The 23312-nt window shown below is 49.7% G+C and overlaps 1 pseudogene; it reads left to right on the plus strand.

Annotated features, from left to right (window-relative positions):
- Positions 1-20367, plus strand: part of LOC100353064 (probable cytosolic iron-sulfur protein assembly protein CIAO1) — a 79268-nt pseudogene extending 58901 nt beyond the window's left edge.
- Positions 20368-23312: the final 2945 nt, after the last annotated feature.

Below are 23312 nucleotides of genomic sequence, written 5' to 3' on the forward strand. Positions count from 1 at the left end.
GAGTGAATCAGTTGATGGAGGATTGATTCATTCTCTCTCTCTCTCTCTCTCATTCAAATAAAAATAAATAAATCTTATTTTTAAAAAAGACAAATCATAAGATATTTGCAAGACACAGACAACCAACAGGATTATTACCAAAAGTAGATCGAAGTGCATATTAGTAAGCAATTCAACAGAAAAATAGCCAAGGGACATAGGTAGGCATTTCTCAGAAGAGTACATAAGCATGGCTGTATGTCAAGAAAAGATCAGCATTATTGGCCATCAGGGAAATGTGATCAATACTACAGTGAAAGACTACAGGACACCCATTTGATTAAAAACACTAGCAGTCTAATAACACAAAGTGTTGCAAAAGAGATGGAGCTACAGAATCTCTTAGACATTACTGGAGAAGTAATCCCATTAGAAACAGTTTGCAATTTCCTCCTCAAGTTGAACACTACCGGCAATTCCATGCTCAGGTATACCCTAGAGGAAATCCTGGACGTGTATAAAAGGAGACCCATGCAGGACTGCTCCTAACAGCCCTGCTCACAACACCCAAGTCCTGGAAACAACCCTGACACTCAGAAACACAGACTACCAGCATGGATTTTCCCCAGGTGGAACACAATACAGAAACACTTCCAGGAAGAAGTGTCTGTATGGAAGAATCTCAACAATGCCAAGAGTAAGTCACAAAAGGTTATACACACGAGGACCCACTGTTCCAGGTAAAAGCAGCTGAAAACAGACGTGCATTTAGGAATACAATGCAGACACAACGTGTACCCAGGAAAGCGAAGGAGTGAACACAGAACTGAATCATCTATTCTCGACAAGTTCCTTACTGGCCAAGACTCCTGGCATGCCACCAGTTTTTCAGGTTACAACTAACAGACTGGGGCCATCTCTCTACCTCTCTGCTTCAACTTGAGTTTTGAAGACCGTAGTGAAGAGGACCTGGGCAGGAGCTGGGGCCTGCAGTCTCTCAGCGGGAGGCTCCCCCTCCCCTGACATGCATCAATTCCAAGAGCACGTGGGTGGTGGCTCTTAGCAGCAGCCAGCCTGGCCCACCTGCCTGTGTCCTGTAGTCTCTCCCATGTGGCTCTGTGGCAACCCTGCTGTCTCCAGAACTCCTGGCTCTGACCTCTCTGCCCACCATGGCCCACTCATCCCCTCCTCCCCATCATGGCCTCCTTCTCCGGCCATTTGAGTCCAAAGGGACAATCCTCTCCCCGTCTCCACCTACCTCTGGTCTCTGCTGCCCTCCGCTACCATCGGCTTCTGGGCCCAGGCTGGGCCTCCCGCACACCAGGAAGGACCCCCGCAGCTCCTCTGCAGCTCCTCTGTCCCCTTCCCGCTCTGTGCGCCATGCAATGCAGGCAGTGGGTGGACACCAGGGGGCTGACTCCTCTCAGCTGGACTCTCGCCAGCCAGAGAGGTGTTCTAGATGGGCAGGGGCTGCCATCAGGAGTGTGCTCCTTCAAGGTCTGGCAGGCTCTGCTCCTTCCGGGTGGTACTGACTCCACCATGCCTCTCGCCAGGCCCTGCATGTTGGACCGGATGCCCTCAGCCCTCCCAGCTGCCCAAGCCCAAGAGCCAGGGTGCTGCTCACCTCTCCCCCTCCCTTGCTCCCTGCACAGGTCCATCAGCGAGTCCCCACAGTTCTGACTGCACAAGATGTGAGCACCTTGTCCCTGGCTCTCCATCTCTACCATTGTCACCATCATCTGAGTCACTGGAAAAATCCACCCATCTCCCTGCTTCCAGGCCGGGCTTCCCCGGTCCAAAGCAGCTGACTGGGATCTTTCTCTGAGCCATATGTGGTCGCCGCCATGTGCAGCACCCTCAGGGACTTCCCGCATTCCGGAGGAGAAACCCTCCACTGAGTCTCATGTCCTAAACTCCAACCCCACTCACCAGGCCCCCAGGGGGCTCCAGCCTCAGGTCTTGGCTCCAGCCACTCCTCCTCCCAACTTCTCTGCTCAGCTCACTCCTGTGCACCCTTCAGTGCCCTCTCCTGGGCGCCCCCCACCTCCCCCTGTCATTCACTGGGCCCACGTGTGATGTCATTCTCACCAGACTGTAAGTCCCATGAAGGCAGTGACACGAGATCTGGTTTACCACCAGGGCCTACCGCCAAACAGCAGCCCAAAAGACTTTGGAATGAGTAAGTATTTCTCCCAGGAACCAATCCTTGGGCAGCCAGGCCTACAGAATCAGCAGTGAGCCTCACTGGGCAGGGAAGTCCTGCCCCTCCCCGCCTCCCCTGCCCAAAGCAGCCTCCCAAAGGAAGGAGGAACAAAGGAGGAACTCACTGGGCTTGCAAAGCACCTGTTCCCGCCGCTGGAGATCAACAGCTCACTGCGCTCTGCAGAGTCAGCCCCGTTACCCCTGGGGCTGCCGCTTCCTGCCTCTGGGGACCAGAGTTGCTACACCCAGCAGGTGCCTCACCTTCCAGCTTTCCCTGGATGGGTGGGGCAGGGCAGGGAGGGGAGCAGGACATTCCAGTGGGGGGAGTGGGGGTCCCTGAGGAGTGGGGCTGTGCTGTCTCCAAGTGTATCTGGTGGCCAGAGGAGGACGAGAGAGGAGAGAAGGGGAAGAGGAAAAGGAAGATGAGAAAGAGGAGGCAGAAGAAGGAAAGGAGAGAGAGGAAGGGAGAGGAGAAAGGGAACAAGGGAGCAAAGGGCAGGGGCTAGCCCACAGAGGAGCAAGGGGCAGAGGCTAGCCCACCTTGGCTGAGAGTCCTGAAGTTGAGATGCACTGGGAGAAGAGATGGCTGTGGCGGGCCCGAAATTCCAAGCCCCTCCAGCCCTGGGAGCTGCCCGTTCTCTGGCAACCCAGAGCTCCCCTCCTCGCCCCGGCCCAGACGCTGCCACGAATGCAGGCAGGCGCCGGTGCGTGGGAAAGCCTTCCCTGTCCTCTGCCTCCCTTCCCTGGGTGTGCAGCCCCCGGCCTATGCCGAGGATGGTGAGGGGCTAGAAGAAGGCAGGGTCTCTCACCCGAGGACACGGGTCCAGGGAGGGGCGTGTTGCCGCCCTGCAGGTTAAGCTGCCCCCGGCACACCATGAAGAAGCGCTGCTTGGAGAGCCGGCTGCTCCACTTCCAGTCTAGCTCCCAGTTAACGCACATGGGAGGCAGCAGATGATGGCCCAAGGGCTTAGGCTCCCGCCCTGGCCCCGGCACCCATTTGGGGAGTGAGCCAGCAGACGAAGATTCTCTCTCTCTCTTTCCCCCTCTCTCTGTGTGTCACTTTGCCTTTCACATAAATAAGTCTCCATTTAAAAAAAAAAAAAAAGGAAAAGATACAGACCCAGAGCAAACCTGTCTGCAGGATGAAGGAACCACGTTCAAGAGCGGCCCTCACTGCGCTCCACGTGCGGCTGTCTGCGCAGCTGCCCTGTCCACGGCTCCATCCTGATTTCTGCAAGTCCGGAAATGACCCAGCAAAGTGGGCAGGGGCAGAGCTGCCTGTGACCCCGGGCTCCGGCCCGCAGCCCCCAAGCCCACCCTCCGGGCCCTGCATCAAAGAACTCGGGGGTTCTGGCGTGGTCAGTGGAGGGCCTGGTTCCAGGTTCTGAAACATCAAAGTCCCCAGAAGCCCTTTCGTGTTTACTGACAACATGGAAGGCACAGAAAGGAGCAGGAACTCCCCTGTGCGCATGCAAATAAGCCCCCCTCCCCAGACACACACAAGGTAACCGCCTGAAAGGCAGGTGTCTGTCACCTTCCCAGTCCCCTGTCCCCAACAAGAGGCTCTTGGAGAAATCCAGACAGCACGGGGGGTCTGAAAGTTCCCAGCTGGAGAAGGAAGTCCCCGGGGCTCCCAGGGCCAGCGCCTGCCTCTCCAGCGTCCCCTTGTCACTGACATCCCCAGAGCCTGGATGCCCGTCCATCACACACCACACACACACACACTCATCACACACAAATCACACACAAATCACAGACATATACACACACATCACACCTCACACACACACCCTCCACACCCCACACACATATACTTCACACACACACATACCATACACACAACACACACCATACCACACATACCACACACCACACCACATACTACACACCACACACACACCACATACACACACCACACACACTCATTACACACACATCACACACACACATCACAACATACACATACACCCTCCACACCCCACACACATATACACCACACACACCACATACACACACATACACACCACACACACATACACCACACACACACATTCCACACACACACACACCACACCACACACACACCACACACAAATCACAGACACACACAATCACACACACACCACACACATTGCACCCCACACACACACCCTCCACACCCCACACACACACCCTCCACACCCCACACCCACCACACACATACACACCACATACACACACACCACACACAGATCACAGACACACACAATCACACACATACACATCACACACACATACACCACACACACACCCTCCACACCCTACACCACCACACACATACACACCACATACACACACACCACACACAGATCACAGACACACACACACATCACACACACTACACCCCACACACACACACTACACATCACACACACATACAATACACACACCACATGCCACACAAACAGCACACACACCACACACACATACACACCACACACACATCACACCTCACCATCACAGACACACACACACAGAGGCACGTGACACACATTTGTTTCCATGGGCTCTGGCGCGCTCCTGATTGCACAGCAGTGAGGCCCGCTGATGAGGCTTGCTGTTGACATTTCAACATTAGCTGGCTTTTGTCAATTGTGGCAGCCTAAGAAATTCTATCTGAAGGCCTGCTCCTTACGAGATCTGCAAGATACAAACCGGGGGCTGACACACGAGGCAGGAGTGGCCGTCAGCACGTCCGTGGGAATGCAGAGGTGCTCCCCGTGGAAACAAAACGCCACGGCAAGGAGGCCTCCAGGGACAGGGCCCGACCTCCGGCTCCAGGAGGCATCTCCCCGCTCTTTCCCAGGGGCTCCCAGCGTGTGCGTCTCGGGGGCGGGCCAGGCGTGGGGGAGAGGGCCCAGCAGGGAGGCAGCAGAGGAAGGAAGGTTTCCATGAGCCCCCTTGTTTGAGGTTGCACCAAACTTTGTCATAGAATCTTCTGGGCAACTCTTTTATGTGCTGTCGGTGACATAATTCCTATTTTTTCCCCAGCCATTATATATGATAAATAAAACAATGCTCTGAAAACACTGAGATCTCTCATCAATGTCATTGTGAAAAGGGCCCAGATAAATGAGTCCTGGAATCGCAGGCAGATGACATGGCTGGCCATGTATCATCTCCTATGTATTGAACGTAGTCTTTGTACAGATAGAGCAGTAATAAAGAGTGGTATTGTGTGCTTTGAAAGCCTGTGTGGGTCTGTGCATGACTAATCTGTCTTTCTGCATTATTTTATTCAATCTCCTCTGACTTTATGCCTTTGACATTTTTGCTACACTCAGTAAATTTGAGTGAATAGGCAATTTTAAAGAATTTTTATAGGGCTTCAGAGAAGTCATATGCAGACTGTATCTTTGTTCAAATTTAACAGTTTAAATATTTCCTTTGTCTTGGGTGCAGAGTAATCTTTAGCCAAAAAAAAAAAAAATGAAAGAAGGCTTTAACCTTAAGATTTGAACAATGTTTCCAGAAAGCGTTCAATTATGTAAAGAAAAGAAAACAAAAGAGCAAGCGTATTACAGAGAAGCTGCGCAACTGTTATGTGTGTGTGCTTTATTTTTTTTAATTTTATCTTTATTATAAACAGGAGACTGGCCCTTCAAAAGAGCAAGACAGTTCTTTCTCCGGAGCGCGGAGATGCAGGGGGCAGAATTAGAAGGAAGGACTTGGAATCTGCAGCCCACCCGAGGGTCCCTCACTTCTCCCACCTTTGGGCTAGAGGGACAGTCAGCTGGCAGCGACAGGACTTCTGTGCGTATCTCGCATGTACTGTGTATCCCGCAATCAGTCCATTACGGAATTTCTAGCACTCGTTAGAACAGTTGGCTAAGGGCTGCAGTTTAAATAACTTAGACCACAGAGATGCGTGCAATATAAGAAATTTTTAAAAATTATTTCCTTCGCTAAACTGAGCACAAGTCCCTACCTGAAGTATATCAGCCCACTGCGTTTCAAGATGAACTCCCTTCTCTTGAGTCTGTTAAATGATTTAGAGAAACATGGGGATGACGTGATTAAACTGTTTGGGCTAGCAGGTGCTGGCCTCAGAGCTTTGGCGTATAAATGCTTTTTAAAAGACGCTTAAAGTTTTTAAAGGAAACCTAACCTTCAGATGAACCCATCTTGATGGATTCATTTGGCCACTTCCATCTTACAGCACCTATAATATCAGAAACACAGTCCCTCCATTGCATTTTTATGAATCACACCATCAGCCCACATCACAGCTCTCCGGAAGTGGGCGCTCAGTGGGGGACCCCGGAGAGCCTGGGGCAGCTGAAGTCCAGGGCCCACCTTTGGGAGCAGAAGGATAGAGTCAGGACACGGCAGGAGGCCGCTTCCTCCAGACACCCAGGGAAGGCGAAAGGGCACGGGGCCGTCAGCTCTGGCCTCTGGCAGGACCAGGCCACCTGCACGCCCCTCGCGGCTTCCTCACCCTGCCTGCAGAACGGAGGGCAGGGCAGGTGCTTGGGGCTCTGCGGGGCAGCCAGGGCAGCGGTGTACCAGCTGTCCCAGCGGCATGAGCTGAGCACAGACAGGGCCAGGGCACAGACGTCTCTGCCTGGGCTCACATTCTGGGGCCCAGAAAGCAGGCGTCTGCCTCGGGTACCAGAAGCCCCAGGAGGAGGGCAGTCACGGCTCACGTCCGAGGACTCCTCGGTCATCCCCAGCTCTGGCGCTGTCCCCACCGTAAACGCTGACCGGATGACAGCTTCCGTCTCCCTGAGAACTCACAGCAAGCGACTCGCGGGGCCGACGGGAGGCCGTGCCCGTTGTTGCAGCCCTGTAGCTGCACGGCTCCTGTCTGGGTCGGTGACTCCTGCCTTGTACATGGATAAACACTTCGCATCGCCGTGTAAGACTGAAGCCAGAAGCCCCTATCTTTTTTCACAGCAGACACAAACAAAAGCTACTTTTTATCATGGCAAAAAGCACTTGATGTAAGTTCATTAAAATGAAAGATTAGAGGGCCCCAAAATGCAGGATAAAATGATTCATGGGCAGATGCTGGATAACAAATGCGGTTTCGATGATTTCCCTTCCACATAAAGGACGCACCCTGCTCCTGGAGGAAGCGTCGCCTTCCTCTTTATGAACCGTTTTCATAAAACCGAATAAACAACAAACACGTCCGTGATTAGCTCTGACAGTTCCCCATCGATTTATCTGACTGCGATCCTTGGGAGAAGTCTAGTTGCAGGTCCGTCTCTGCACTTTCGGATTCAAGAAGAAACTTTAAAAAGGAACTGAGGCGGCTCTTACGAAAAGAACAGAAAATACGGGGCTCTGCAACTTGACGGGGGCTCCTGGCCGTGTAGCCAAGCAGGAGGTAGCGTTTGCGTTTTCAAAACCCTAGTCTTTAAAAGTGGGGCAGTGGAGGGGAGGCCCTCTCGCCAGTTTGCTTCTGAAGCCCAGCCTGGGCTCTCTATGCTTGACAGCTGCTTATGATGCTGTAACTAACCTCAAACCTGGAGCGGCAGGGGGCTACAGACCTCAGAATACAGCAATGTCATGCTTTACAGGCACTCCCTCCGCAACAGCGTGGAAGAGGGGGGACATCGGTTGCCTAGGAAACCCTCTAGTCCTGGTAATTATTACTGTAACTGGCTGCACACCCCACCTATAACAGAAATGAATAATAATTTATAACCGCTGACTGGCAGCTTTCTGTCCGTGCTTCTGCTCACCACTGCTACCTACTGGCATGCAAAATTAGTTACAAGCAAACAGGGGGCCTGCCCGAGAGAAAAACCAACATCCCAGAGAACTCCCCGGAAATCGCCTCCTGTCTCCCTCCGCCAGGTTCTGAATATAGTTCAAGTAGATGGTTGCTCAATCAATAGAGCAAAAATGAAAAGTGCTTTGTGTTCGTCGACATGATGGGGGTTGAACAGTCTAATGGAAGTTGGTCATCTCAATTAAAAGCAATTTCATATTGTGACATGAGCGAGACCAAAAAAAAAGGTACTTAATAAGGTTAACAGATGCTAAATAACAGCATATATCTTAATGACCCCAAATATACAACTCACAAGCTATTTAATAGTATAGAATTTGATACGAAGCAAAACCACGATAAATAAAGCCCTCTCTGGTAGTTTTGATCAATTAAACTACATAATTAACAAAGATGGTCCATTTATCTTAGGTTGTCTAATTTGCAGTACAGTGTTAAAGTACCTCTACTGGAAGACTAGTTTGTTTAGAAATTAGAACATTCATAGTGATTTACTGGATTTGATTTAAAAGACACAGCAGGAGTTGGCAAAATTCACATATCATGGGGTTAATGTGGGTTAGAATGTAGCTATTTGTATTACAAAAATATCGCATACCAAATACACGCATCTGATTTCTTTTAATCCTAGTTCATCTTTTCTGCAGAAGTCATTAGTTTGCTAAAAAGAACAACGAAAACAGCTGCATTTGCCCCCATTAGAAACTAGGAATCTGCCATATCTGATTTCCGAAGCGAGAGAGCGCTTCTGCGGCAGTGAATCAGGCCCTGGTTACCGAAAAGCTGTCACCCGGCGAGGGCAGCATGCACGGCTGCCACCCGTGGGGATGGGCGGCTCCACCGGCCAACCAGCGCTCACCTACAGCCACCACGCATCCGGGCTGCTGGGCTCGCTGCTTCCGACAAGCTTGGGAGAATTCAAGAGACAACAAAAGGAAAAAGGCAAATAGAGCCAGAGACTGGGGAAGTCAGGCTCAGCACCACAAAGACGGAGGGGCGGAAGAGCAATGGGGGTGAAGCACTCAGCTCTTCCACGGAGCAGCCACGCTCAACCCTTCCACACCTGCAGACCCTTCAGCGTTCCTGAGTTCCCGGCTGGAGGCGATCACTGACTCTCCGGGCCAGGCCCTAATTAGTTGATTTCATTGTCCATCAGTCCATTTTCCTGTTACTGTCGTGAAATGCCTGAGGCGGGAAACTTATACGGCAAAGACGCCTATTGAGGTCACAGATTTGAAGGCTGAAAGCTCAAACAGCACAGTGCCACCCCTGGGCCCTCCTTCCAGCCACATCAGTTTATGGCACGTGACATCAGAGGGCTGGGTGACATCAGAGGGCTGGGTGACATCACAATAGCAGAAGCAGGAGGGAGAGATCACTGGACAGCAAGGCAATAAAGGTGGCCAGGTTTGTTCTTTAATAGTAAACCTCTCGGGAGCCGGCACTGTGGCACAGAGCCATATGGGCTCTGGTTCGAGTCCCAGCTGCTCCACTTCTGATCCAGCTCTCTGCTATGGCCTGAGAAAGTAGTGGAAGATGGCCCAAGTGCTTGGGCCCCTGCACCCGCATGGGAGACCCAGAAGCTCCTGGCTCCGGCTGTCACGGTCATTAGGGGTGTGAACCAGTGGATGGACGACTTCTCTCTCTCTCTCTCTCTCTCTCTCTCTCTCTCTCTCTCTCTCTCTCTCGGGCTCTACCTCTCTCTGTAACTTTGTCTTTCAAATAAATAAAATAATTCTTAAAAAAAAAAAATAGTAAACCTCTCCTAAGGGCTAACTCAGGGCACCACAGGAACTTCCTGTGAGGTAAGGCTCTCCCACTAGGCTCCACCTCTTAAAGGGCCCACCACTTCTAGACTGCCTTAGCTCACTGAGACTCCAACACATGGACCCTTGGAACACAAATCACATCCAAATCATAGCACATAGTAACAAAAACAGCTTTTACAGCATTTAATTTTTAAAATGAATTTTTGGCTCATATGAAAGGGGGAGAGAGAGAGAAAATGATAATCTCCCATGCACTGGTTCAGATATTTGCAACAGCCAGGGCTTGGGCCAGGCTGAAGTCAGGAGCCAAGAGCTCCATCCTGGTCTCCCACGTGGGTGGCAGGGACCAAGTTACTTGAACCTTGATCTGATGTCTCCAGGGTGCACATTAGCTAGATTGGAAGTGGAAGAGCCAGGACTCGAACCAGGCACTCCAATAGAGGATGCAGGCATCTCAGGCTAACCATTGGATCAAATGCGTGCCCTTTATGCTTTTAAAATCAATCTAATATGGTGGAAATCATAGATTTAGGTTTTCCCCATTAATCAATTTTAGGTTCAATTATTGAATAGCTGATTTCCACAAATCAACAGATTTCCCAACATTTTTCTAGTTCTGCAGAGTTATTTGCAGTTCGAACACTGAGCTAGCCATTCATAGAGTTATTCTCTTATCAACAGGCTCGGTAGAGACCAGATTTGGAATACGCAATGTGCACATTCAGGATGCACACAGTCTCACGGCTGAAGCCAGTAGCATGCAGAGTGCCTACCCAGGTCCGATCAGGGCCCACGTTTTTAAACGCACTCCAGGTTCGAGCAAGTATTTGTAAACTTCACTTCTCTGAAGAGGTTCTGAGTGATGCTCCTTGCTTGCACCTCAATTAGCTCCTAACAAGTGCTCCTTGAAGGATTTTCAGTCTCTGTGAAAAATGGAACTTACTCTTCCGGCCTTTGTGACTTCAGGTGGATTCAGACTCTATGTGGCTTTAGCTCTTGGAGTAGCAAAGTCTGCCCCCAGCACAACATTTTTACTTTCGTTACCATTTTCTATAATGGAACCATCCCTCCGTGAACAAGATTCATCCCCCAAGTATCACTGCCAGCCCACTCCTACCTTCAGTGCAGCTTCCAGTACCCCGAATGTACATTCTCAAAAAATTCTGGGGGGCCAGCACTGGGGCATATCAGGCAAAGCAGCCACCTGCAGTGCTAGCATCCCATATGGGTGCCGGTTCAAGCCCCAGCTGTCCTACTTCCAATCCAGCTCTCTGATATGGCCAGGGAAAGCAGTGGAAGATGGCCCAGGTCCTTAGGACCCTGCACCCGCGTGGGAGACCTGGAAGAAGCTCCTGGCTCCTGGCTTCAGATTGGCACAGCTCCGGCCGTTGCGGTCACTTGGGGAGTGAACCAGTGGATGGAAGATCTCTCTATCTCTGTCTGTCTCTCTCTCTCTCTCTGCCTCTCTATAACTCTGCCTTTCAAATAAATAAATCTTTAAAAAAAATTCTAGTTTCCCAAGAAAATATTTTTATTCTCCAAAAATATGTTTACTGATAACAGACTTGATGCTCTTACCATGTGAACAGGGAGTATCTAAAACCCCTATGTGAGTTCTAATTTTATTAGCTCTGTCCCCAATTCCAGGATCTTCCCATCCTTACAATTTAATTTTAATAAATATTATTGATTAATTAATTATAATTAATAAATATTATTGATCCTTAGTCCTATATTCGAATGCTTCCTCTGAGAAGACACAGTTGCCCATTCTCTTAAAGAAGACACTATGACTGCAAGGTCAAAGTCCCACTGCCTATGTATAGCACACTGTTGGCATTCTCCTTGCCCTGTACACTTGATCTAGCTTCTCATGAAGACAAGCGACTTGAAGGCAATACTTTACCTTCTGCAGGACTTAGCACAGTCCTTCATAGAACTATAGAAAAGAATGCACAGACAATATACTCTGCCAGCCCTCCCACTATAAAACCCCTAGAAATGCTCAATAAAATATAACAGATGTATTCTCAAGTACAGACCCCTGCTCGCATGAAAGTGGCCAAAAATGAAGGAAAAGATAAAAGCAAAAGGAAAATGGCCAAGTGAGAATTGTCCTGTGACCTCGCCAAGAGGTGCTGTAGACACCTCAGGAAACAGAACCAAGTCCTTGGAATCCACTAAGGATTCGTTAGAACTGAGATCAGGCATAAACACCCAGCCCGTGAAAGGTCTCGAGGGCCCCTGCTCTACCTGCCTGAGTCCTAGGTTGGGAACTAACTCTCATCTGGGTCAAATCTGAGAAACCACAAGCCATAGAATTAACCAAGACACCACTGGCACTGAACTCAACATCACATCACAAGATGTGGCCAGAGCCTTCTGCTGCCAGTCTAGGGAGACAGATGTACAGAACCTGCTCTTCGCATGTAACAGCCAGCAAAGGAAGCAAGTGTGCTGTGGCACTGGGACCGCAGGTGGGACAAGACTGAGACCCCTAAGTACCAGGAAGCAGGTGAGCGGAGTCCCACAGTGGGCCTGGCTTTCTCTTGAGAGGCACTTTTATGGAGAGGAAATCCAAGCAAAATAAGATTGTTCTGACAGTGGAGGAGCCAGCCAGATTCCAGCTTACCAAAGTAATCAACGTTAACATCCTGAGCTCTGTGGTACTCCTCCAAAACTCAAAACCCCATGTTAATCACTGACTAAGCCCAAACTGAGGAAATTCTAGAAAGTGGGCAGGCCAATACACTTCAAAAGTATGAACGTCATGGGAGGCCAGATGCTGAGGAATTGTCATAGGGAAGGGGACATAACCACAAAATGCCAGGACGTACCCAAAGGGGTCCAAGAAAAGAAGAAGGACACTGGTAGAAGAATTGGCAACATTCAGGTGAGGACTGCAGTTCAGTGGACAGTACTGTGCTGCACTAATTTCTTAGTTTTAACAAATACACCTCAGTGGCCGGCGCCGCGGCTCACTAGGCTAATCCTCCGCCTTGCGGCGCCGGCACACCGGGTTCTAGTCCCGGTCGGGGCGCCAGATTCTGTCCCGGTTGCCCCTCTTCCAGGCCAGCTCTCTGCTATGGCCAGGGAGTGCAGTGGAGGATGGCCCAAGTGCTTGGGCCCTGCAACCCATGGGAGACCAGGAGAAGCACCTGGCTCCTGCCATCGGATCTGCACGGTGTGCCAGCTCGCTGGCCACGGCGGCCATTGGAGGGTGAACCAATGGCAAAGGAAGACCTTTCTCTCTGTCTCTCTCTCTCTCGCTGTCCACTCTGTCTGTCAAAAATTTAAAAGAAAAATACACCTCAGTAAGACAGCATGCTAACACTGGGTGCACTTGAAATGAGGTGAGGGAGGGCTGAGAACTCTGCATTCTCATCGAAACTTTTCTGTAAATTCCAAAAGAAAAAGAAAAAAGTCTAACACCAAAATAAAACCTGAGTAAATATGAGAGTTAGTACCAAATTATGACCCATAACTAGAAGGAAAACCTGGGCAGAATAGAGGTAAAAGTGACAGCCTGAATGAGCAGAAGAGAATTGTAAAATGAACATTATAAATATGCTTAATTTCTAATGAAAATCATAATGGAGACTGAAATGAAAGATTATTCCAAAAAATAAACAAATGGACATATAGGGGTGACAACAAGTACAGTATCTGAAACGAAAAATGGATCAGATGTGTTCAAGAGCAAATAGACATTAGGAGAAAAAGTAGTGGACTTGAAGACACAGCAATGAGAACTATCCAAAATGAAAGAGGGAAAATGGACTGACTGCAACGAATGGTGCATCCGCGGCCCAGTGGGATAACAAGGACTATATGAGGGGCCTTCAAACACGTGGTGGAAAAATGTGTGTTATGAAAAAGCTACATGTGGATTTTGAAAGTTTTGTACCAAAATAAACATCTTTTAATTCCAGTTCCCATGAACTTTTTGAAGTCTGTTTGTATAATGCAGGCACAGTTGGTGTTCCAGAAGAAGTGGAGACAGAGGCGGGAGGCCAACTAATATGTGAGGAAATAATGGCCCCAGTGTTTCCACATTGGATGAAAACTATAAACACACAGATTGAAGGATGCACAGCAGACGAAGCACGATACAACACAAGGGAAAACAAGGGCACGGCATGACTAAGTTGTTGGAGGAAAAAAATAATACATCAGCTACAGGGTGATAGAGATTAGACAGTACCGAAAATACAGAGGATACCAGAAAAACATCTCCAAAGTGATGGGGCGGGGGAGAACCCTCTATCAAACTATGCTCCTAAAGCTCACAAAAACATCCTTTAAAAATAAAGGCAAAATACCTGCTTGGTCTAGCACAGCAGCCAGAAAAGAACTGATAAAGGAAGCTCTGCAGGCTGAAGGAAAACAGACGGCGAAATCAAAGGGCAGAACGTGATGAAGAGAACTACAAACGGTGAGCTCACGAACAGATATTAAGGACTTTCTAGAATTATCTAAGAGGTGATTGAGAGGAATGGTAAAGAAAGGTTATTTGCAAATACTTTTCCCCAAAAAAGCCAAGATAAATTTGGATAGAATTGGCCTGGCATTAAGAAGCTTGGACGTGGTCACCACACCCGAATAAACAGTAAAAAACTGAACAGACTTGAAATCAGCCATCCTTTTAGATCTGTGAGAGCAGTGAGGTCCCAGGACAGCTCAGGGCCCTGCTCCCAGCCCCTTAGAGGAGACACCGACGGGCAAACGCAGGGAATCCCAACCTCCTGAAACAGAAGCCCTCTAGCGGAACCCTCCCAGGAAACCAGCGGCAGGGAAGGAAGACCTGCACTGCAATGGATGCATTGCTGGAAGCTCAGTGTGGACAAATCTGAGTTGAAAACTCCAGGGAGACCCAAGAGCTGTCCCCTGCTGCACCCACAAACATGTCCAGGGCTCCCCAGTTCCCACAGTGCCCATCAGAGAGAAGCCCTACATTTCCCTTCCAGCAGGAGCAGAGGAGAATGACGTCTCTGAAATACACCAGAGCTTTGCTCCTCCTAGCAGGCTTTCCCAGAGGGCAGACTGTTCAACCAGAGCCTAACCTCCATCAGGGCCCAGGGCACCTGTGGGGAGAGGGGAGCTGGCCCCACAGAGGGCGGTAGGGAGTGAGACGCAGCTGTGGACACTTCCCCTCCCCACCACATCTCCAGGGGCTTATTGACAGCAGGGACTTGAAGCCAGACATCCCACCCAGCTATCAGGAGAAAAGTCCAAGTCACACTGAAAGGCAAACAGGAGGGCTGAAGGGAGAGAGCACCCACCAGAACATGGAACAGACGCAGGTAACCGTGTACCATATGCCAGGCACAGACACAGCGGGCATGTTCAAATCATCAGTCTAGGAATTTAAAACAAGAATGACTAACATCCTAAGAGCTCTAATGGGTAAAGCAGACAGCACACAGGGACACGTGGGCAGTGTAAAAAGAGGGATGGAAATTCTAGGAAAGCACCAAAGAGAAATGCTCGAGATGAAAAACACTGTGACAGAGATGAAGAATCCCTTTGTTGTGTTTTGTTTTGTTTTTTGTTTTGACTTATTTATTTATTTCAGAGGGAGAGAAGAGAGACAGAAAGAGAGAAAAATATCCCATCTGCTGATATACTCCCCAAATGTCCACAACAGCCAGGGCTCAGTCTGGGCTGAAGCCAGGAGCCAGGAGCTCAATCTGGGTCTCCCATGTGGGTGGCAGGGATCCAACTGTTTGAGCCACCGTCTGCTGCCACCCAGGATGAGCATTAGCAGGAACCTGAGGTCAGAAGCAGAGCCACGGCTCACACCTAGGAACTCCGCTAGGGGAGGTGGGTGTTCCAAGTGGCATCTTTACTATTGTGCCACATGTTCAGCCCCGTAAACAAACTCATTCATAAATAGGAAAGAGCTAAGAATCGTTGAGCTTGGGAGCACCTCAGTAAAGATCTCCAAAACTGACAAGCAAACAGAAACTAAGACAAAAACGATATCCAAGAACTGCAGACAACTGCACAGGGTGCACCGTATGCATGCACCATACACATAACCGGCACACAGGAAGGCGAAGCGAGAGGAAGAAATGAGAAATACTTGAAACACAGTGATGGGGAATTTCCCTCAACTTAATGTCAGACATCAAATCACAGTTCCAGGAAGCTCGGAGAAGCGCAAGCAGGATAAATACCAACACAGAAAGAAAACAAGCCCACACTGAGGCATATCGTTTTCAAACTACAAACAAACAAACAAAAAAAATCAAAGATAAAAACTCCTGCAAGAAGCCGCAGGGGAAAAACCAAGCTATGTACAGAGGAGTAAAGATGAGAATTCTATCTGCTTCCCTTCAGAAATCATACAGGCCAGAAGGGAGTAGAAGACAGAAGAAAAGAGTGAATTATTTAGTGCTGAGAAACTCAGCAACTTAGAATCCTGGGCCTTGAGTACATCTTTCAAAAGTGACGGAGAGGGGCTGGCACTGTGGCTCAGCAGGTTAAGCCACTGCCTGCGGTTGCCAGCGTCCCATAGGGGCGCCAGTTCAAGTCTCAGCTGCCCCACTTCCCATCCAGCTCCCTTCTAACGTGCCTGGGAACACAGTAGACGATGCTTTCAGATGGAGCTCCTGGCTCCTGGCTTCAGTCTGGTTCGGTCCTGGACATTGTGGCCCTTTGAAGAGTGAGCCAATGGATGTGAAGGTCTTTCTCTCTCCTCTCTCTCCCTTCTTCTCTCTCTCTCTCTGACTCTTTCAAATAAATAAAATAAAAGTTTTTTTAAAAAGTGAAGGAGAAATTCACTCTTTCAGACAAAACTTGAGGATACTTGTTGCTGACAGATCTGACTTGTAAGAAATGACAAAGTGTTTTAGAGAGAATGAAAAAGATCAGATTCAGAAACCCAGATCTATACATACAAAGAGCAAGTGAGTATCAGAGAAGAAATAATAAAAGGTAAATTAAAGCTTTATTATTCTTTATTTATTTGAAAGGCAGAGTTACAGAGAGGCAGAGGCAGAGAGAAAGAGAAAAAGGTCTTCCATCCACTGATTCACTACCCAAATGGCTGGAGCTGTGCCGATCCAAAGCCAGGAGCCAGGAGCTTCTTCCAGGTCTCCCATGTGGGTGCAGGGGCCCAAGGACTTGGGCCATCCTCCACTGCCTTCCCAGGCCACAGCAGAGAGCTGGATTGGAAGTGGAGGAGCCAGGACTCAAACCAGCGCCCCTATTGGGTGCCGTCCCTGCAGGCTGTGGCTTTACCTGCTATGCCACAGCGCTGGCCCCTAGAGCTTTCTTATTCTTAATTGATCTAAAAGATAATAGTTTGTTCATGGTAATAATAGTGACAGTGTTCTGGATTAAGTATGCTTAGGTACATACAAAAGCCTGCATATGCTTATTTTTGTGTGACATGAATAGCAGCAACAATGCAGGGGCAGGAGGAAGGAGCAAGGATGATTTTGCTATTGTGAGGTATACCAGTGAGGTATACCAGTGAGGTAGCAGAGTGCCATCTGAGAGTAGCCTTGAGTCAGTTTTAGAGTTTTGCAAACTCTAGGGCAACCCCCTAGAAAAATAAAAAATAAAAGTATAACTGATATGTTAAGAAAATGGAATCACGTAAAATTTTTAATTAAAACCAAAAAGGTAAAAAAGGAGTGGAGGCCAAAAAATATAACAACAAGCAAAGCATCAAATAGAAAACAGTAACAATTATGGGAAATATTAACCCAACTATATCATTAATAATTTCTAGTGTCAATGATTAAAGGCTCTAGTTGTCAGAGTGGATCAAACAAGACAATTATATACTGTCTATAAGAAATATTTCATAAATATAAAAGACACATATAGATTAAAAGTAAATGGATAGTATAGGGGCCAGTGCTGTGGCGTGGTGGGTAAAGCCACCACCTGCAACACCGGCGTCCCATATGGGCACTGGTTTGAGTCCCAGCTACTCAATTCCAATCCAGCTCCCTGTTAATGCACCTGGGAAAGCAATGGAAGATGGCCCAAGTCCTTGGGCCCCTACACCCATGTGGGAGACCCAGAAGAAGCTCCTGGCTCCTGCCTTCAGATCAGCCCAGCTCTGGCCATTGTGGCCATTTGGGGAGGGAACCAGAGGATGGAAGATCTCTCTGTTTCTAACTCTCTCTTTCTCTCTCTCTCTATAACTCTGCCTTTCAAATAAAACAAATTTTGCTTTTTTAAAAAACATAAAAAGATAAAGAAAGATATACCATCCTAACATTAATCAAAAGAGAGTGGGAGTAATTATGTCAGTTTCAGACATAGCCGACTTCAGAGCAAGGAAAGCTATCAGGAAAATGTGTAATGACATTAAGAGTCAATTTTTCAAGAAGGCCTAAAAATCCTTAATGTGTATGCATCTAACACAGAGCACTCTTACATAAAGCAAGGAGAAATAGATGAATCCATCATTGCAGTGCAGACTTCAACATGTCCCTATCAGAAATGGGCAGATCCCACAGGCAGAAATTCAGTAAGAACATAACTCAATAATATCACCAATTAACTGGAAGAAATTCTCATCTACAGACCAACTCATTCCAAAACAGCAAAACGGACATCTCTTCAAGCTATCAGGGAGCATTAACCAAGATAGATCACATTCTGGGTCACAAAACACACCTTAACAAAACTGAAACCAAAAAAAAAAAAACATACAACACTTGCTCTCAAGCTACCATGGAAATAAATTAGAAACCAATAAAAAGGCAGCTGGGAAATTCCCAAATGCTTAAAGACTGAACACACTCCTAATCAGAAATGTTGGAAAAAGCTCCAATTTTAAAATATTTTGAATTAAATAAACATGAAAATACAGCATATCAAAATTTGTGGGGCACAGTAAAAGCAATGCTTATGGGAAAATTTATAACATGGAAAACATACATTAGAAAAGATGAAAGGCAGCCGGTGCCGCGGCTCACTAGGCTAATCCTCCACCTTGCGGCGCCGGCACACCGGGTTCTAGTCCCGGTCGGGGCGCCGGATTCTGTCCCGGTTGCCCCTCTTCCAGGCCAGCTCTCTGCTGTGGCCTGGGAAGGAAGTGGAGGATGGCCCAAGTGCTTGGGCCCTGCACCCCATGGGAGACCAGGAGAAGCACCTGGCTCCTGCCTTCGGATCAGCAAGGTGCGCTGGCTGCAGCGCACCGGCCGCGGCGGCCATTGGAGGGTGAACCAACGGCAAAGGAAGACCTTTCTCTCTGTTTCTCTCTCTCACTGTCCACTCTGCCTGTCAAAAAATAAAAAAAAAGATGAAAGGCCTGAAATCAATCATTAAACTTCCACTTTAGGAAAATAAAATAATAAAAATAGAAAATTAGCTCCAAAGGAGAAGACAGGATGTTAGAAAGCGAAGCCTGGATACACACACCCAGACCACACACACAGACGGACCACGGCAATGTCGCACACCAATGGAGTGCAGGATAAAGAGCATGTATTCAAGGGGGCCGTGTGGGAAGGCAGAGCCGTGGGCAGCCCCAGAAGCTGGAGCTGACGTGGCCGAGACCCTGCCCACCTCCTCTTCACCCTGTGCTGGGTTCTGGGCGCCGGGCACCGTGCAGGACTCACCAGCGCTGGTGGGCTGTGAACACCCAGGCTTCCCCTCATGGTTTCTGGCTCGGAACCCGCGGAGACCCTACTGGCCTTGTGTGCTGCCTGTCCCCACCTCCAGACACCTAAGGTGACAGCTGGAGCTGTGAGTCCGGCCTTTCTGAAGACCACCAGCACACGGGCAGAAGGTGACCTGGTCTCCCTGCAGGAACTACCTGGCCATTGCCAGCTTTGCGGCTACCACTTGCACATGGAAGAAGAACCAGTATGACTTTGTGGAACCACTCCTGGGGGCCATGAAAATGAGGTCGAGCCGGTGGCTTGGGCCCTATCTGGCAACGTCCTGGCCACTTGCAGCCAAGGCAGGAGCATGTGGGTCGCGAAGTTGATGAAGAAATTGAGAGTGAATGTGTCAGTGTCTTCAACTCCCACACACAGGATGTTAGGCACAGGGCTTGGCTCCTAAGCTGGGAGCTGTTACCTCTGCCACCTGCAGTGACACAGTGAAGCTCCACCAGGAGGATGACTGGGGGTGCTGTGTCTCCCTGAGGGCCTCGAATCCACCAGGTGGAGCTTAGCTGTGGATCCCAGAGGCCAGCACCTGGCATCCTGCAGGGATGACGGGACAGCGCCCATCTGGCACCAGTATCTACAGGCTACCAACAAGGGCTGCGGGCAGCAGCTCCGAACCCAGTGGGAGTATGTTTGCACGCTGTCTGGCTTCTACTCCAGGGCCATTTGAGACGTCACTTGGTGTTAGCCGATAGGCCCTGGCTACAGCTCGTGGGGACAGTGCCATCCGAGTGTTGGAGGCGGGTCCCAGCTTGGGTCTACAGCGGCCCACCTTCTCCCTGACAGCCATTTGCGCCATTCCCAAGATGTCAGCTGCGTGGCCTGGAGCCCCAGGGAGCAGGGGTTCCTGGCTTCCTGTAGTGATGATGGGGAGGTGGCCTTCTGGAAGTATCAGCAGCCTGAAGGCTCTGAGCTGCCTCGACTTTGGAGTCATGGTTCCCCAGAAAGTGCACTAAGACTTTGCCAGCCCCGGCAGGACCTGGAGGAGCATCCTTGATCTTGATTCAACTTGGCTCACTTCTATTCAGACTTCAGTAGAAACGTGGAGCCATGAATTGCTACTCCTCACCCTCCTCTAATAGGATACCCTCAGTGCATAGCTACAGAGTATTTGTCCATTGTTATGCCACGGAGCTTGCTTGTTTAGGACACAGTGTTAAAAAATGGAGGATAAGTATACTGTGTGTAGGGGGGTATGCAAGTGTATGTCAGAGAAACAAGATCATGAAAAGATCATGGGGGCCAACACTATGGCGTAGCAGAGAAAGCCGCCACCTGCAGTGCCGGCATCCCATATGGGCACCGGTTCGAGTCCCTGCTCCACTTCTGATCCAGCTCTCTGCTATGGCCTGGGAAAGCAGTAGAAGATGGCCCAAGTCCTTGGGCCCCTGCATCCTCATGGGAGACCCGAAAGAAGCTCCTGGCTCCTGGCTTCTGATCAGTGCAACTCCAGCCATTGCGGCCAACTGGGGAGTGAACCAGAGGATGGAAGACTTCTCTCTCTCTGCCTCTCCTTCTCTCTGTGTGTAACTCTTTCAAATAAATATATTTTTTAAAAAATCATGTAGTTCAAAAGAAAAATTTACACCAGAATAAACATCTTTTAAATCTATTGTCCTTGAACTTTTTGAAGTCTCCCTATATACATTATCTGTGGGGAGCAATCCGGACTAGACTAAGTTACTTGAATTAGGACTTATTCTATGCATCTGCTCTCCCACAATATGGCGCTGGGAGAGAAGTAAACAGCTTCCGCACAGCTGCCTCCAGTTCAACTAATAAACTGTAGGACTTGCTCCTGATTGGAGAGCAGCGTACTCGGCGTGTGGGCAGCCGAGTTGGGATTGGCGGAGGAGGACTATAAAGGAGGAGAGAGACGGCATGCACCAGGAACATCTATGGGGAACATCTAAGGGAACCTGTGCAGCCCCCAGAAAGCCGGCCGGCGGTGTGCCGCTCCCCTGCGGAAGTGGGGAATGCGGCCAGGGGGAACTGCCCTTCCACGGAGGTGGAAGGGATAGTAGCCAACCCGGGAAGAACCAGCAGCAAACCCGGGGAGGGCCGAGCAGACGAAAGAACAGCGCAGGGTCCTGTGTCGTTCCTCCACGAAGACGGGGAGCGACATAATGGTGCCGTGACTCGGATATGAAGCCTAGGCAGGGTTTAGTGTCATTCCTCCACAAAGAGGGGGAGCGACATAATGGTGCCGTGACTCGGATAGGAAACCTAACTCGGATAGGAAACCTAGGACGGATAGGAAACTTAGGAGGGAAGAAACGGGAAGAACTGGGAAAATATCGGAGAGAAACTAGCAAACAGCCTAGGGAAAAGCCGGACGAAAGAGGTGCCGGAGGAAGCTGTTGAAAGCCTAGGCATAGACTCGGATACGGACTACGGGGGGAAGCTGGGAGAAATCTCTAAGGTCGAAAGCGAAAGTGAAAGCTAGAACAAACAGACTCGGATGCGGACTGTGGGGAGAGGCCAGGAGAAATGAGGGAGGAATATTGTTGGAAGAAAACTTAGGGAAACATACCGGGTAGAGAAAAGTGTTAGGGAAATTGAAACCGTGGGGGGCAGGCCAAGGCGGACACGAAAGCCACTTTGGGGTTCTCAAGTTAGCCCGGGAATAGGGGGCGAAAAGTTGAAACTAGAAGCTGAAACGTGAGCCTGGTTGGGATCCGTCTGATTAGCCCGGGGAGCAAAGGACGGGAAGCCAAACCGTGGGGCGGAGACGTACGCTGGGTTGAATTCGCCAGGCTAGCCCGGGGAACTTGGATTGAATGCTAGTGGTGGAGACGCAAGCTACGCTGTGTTACTCGCGGAAGCCGCCGCGTGCAGAGAGAGCACGGGGCGTGAATAGATAGGGAACGCTGGCGTAGGCCGTGGTTCAGACGCGAAAGGGTTAAGCGTGGAGACCGCGGAGCGCGCGAAGCCTAGCCGCGCAAAGCCGGGAAGCTGCGCAGATGAGAGAGGCGCGCGGGCTGAAGCGGCGCAGAGCCGGGAACCCGCCGGCGGGGCGAGGTGCCGGGAAGCTGCGGGGATATGAGAAACAGAAGTTTTAGAAGTAAAGTGAGAGAAATGGGAATGCTGGAAGATAGAAGTGAAATGGGAGAGGTAGGAATGCCCGGAGATAGAGAAATAGAGAAAAATAAGGCCTCCCCTCAACATGCCAATTAGAAGGCTTGGATTCGGTCTGCCCGATTAGTGAGGCGATGAGCACCTGGGCGGCTAGCCGCAGGTCACCGAAGACAGGCACGAATTAACATCAGTAAAGCTTCCCCACAATGCAACAATTAGGAGGCTTGGATTCGGTCTGCCTGATTTAAGGCGGTAAGCGCCAGCAAAGCTCGACCAGAGTATGAGCTGCAGGTCACCGAAGATAGGCACGAACCAACACTAATAAGTCTCCCCCACAATACGGCAATGAGAAGGCTTGGATTCGGTTTGCCTGATAGAGCTTGTAAGCCCCTGCAGGCTCGACCAGAGCATGCGCTGCAGGGCACCGAATACAGGCACGCATCAGCGCCTAAAAACCTCCTCACAACATGGCGAAGAGAGGACCCGGATTCGGTTTGCCTGATAGGACTTGTAAGAGCCTGTGGCAACTCTAGCAAGTAGAGCAGAGTGTGTGCCGCGGGACACCGAAGACAGGCGCGTATCAACGCTAAAAAATAAAAAGAAAGGGGGATCTGTGGGGAGCAATCCGGACTAGACTAAGTTACTCGAATTAGGACTTATTCTATGCATCTGCTCTCCCACAATATGGCGCTGGGAGAGAAGTAAACAGCTTCCGCACAGCTGCCTCCAGTTCAACTAATAAACTGTAGGACTTGCTCCTGATTGGAGAGCAGCGTACTCGGCGTGTGGGCAGCCGAGTTGGGATTGGCGGAGGAGGACTATAAAGGAGGAGAGAGACGGCATGCACCAGGAACATCTATGGGG

This window comes from Oryctolagus cuniculus, chromosome 18, assembly GCF_964237555.1.
Source record: "Oryctolagus cuniculus chromosome 18, mOryCun1.1, whole genome shotgun sequence".
Classification (NCBI taxonomy): domain Eukaryota; kingdom Metazoa; phylum Chordata; class Mammalia; order Lagomorpha; family Leporidae; genus Oryctolagus; species Oryctolagus cuniculus.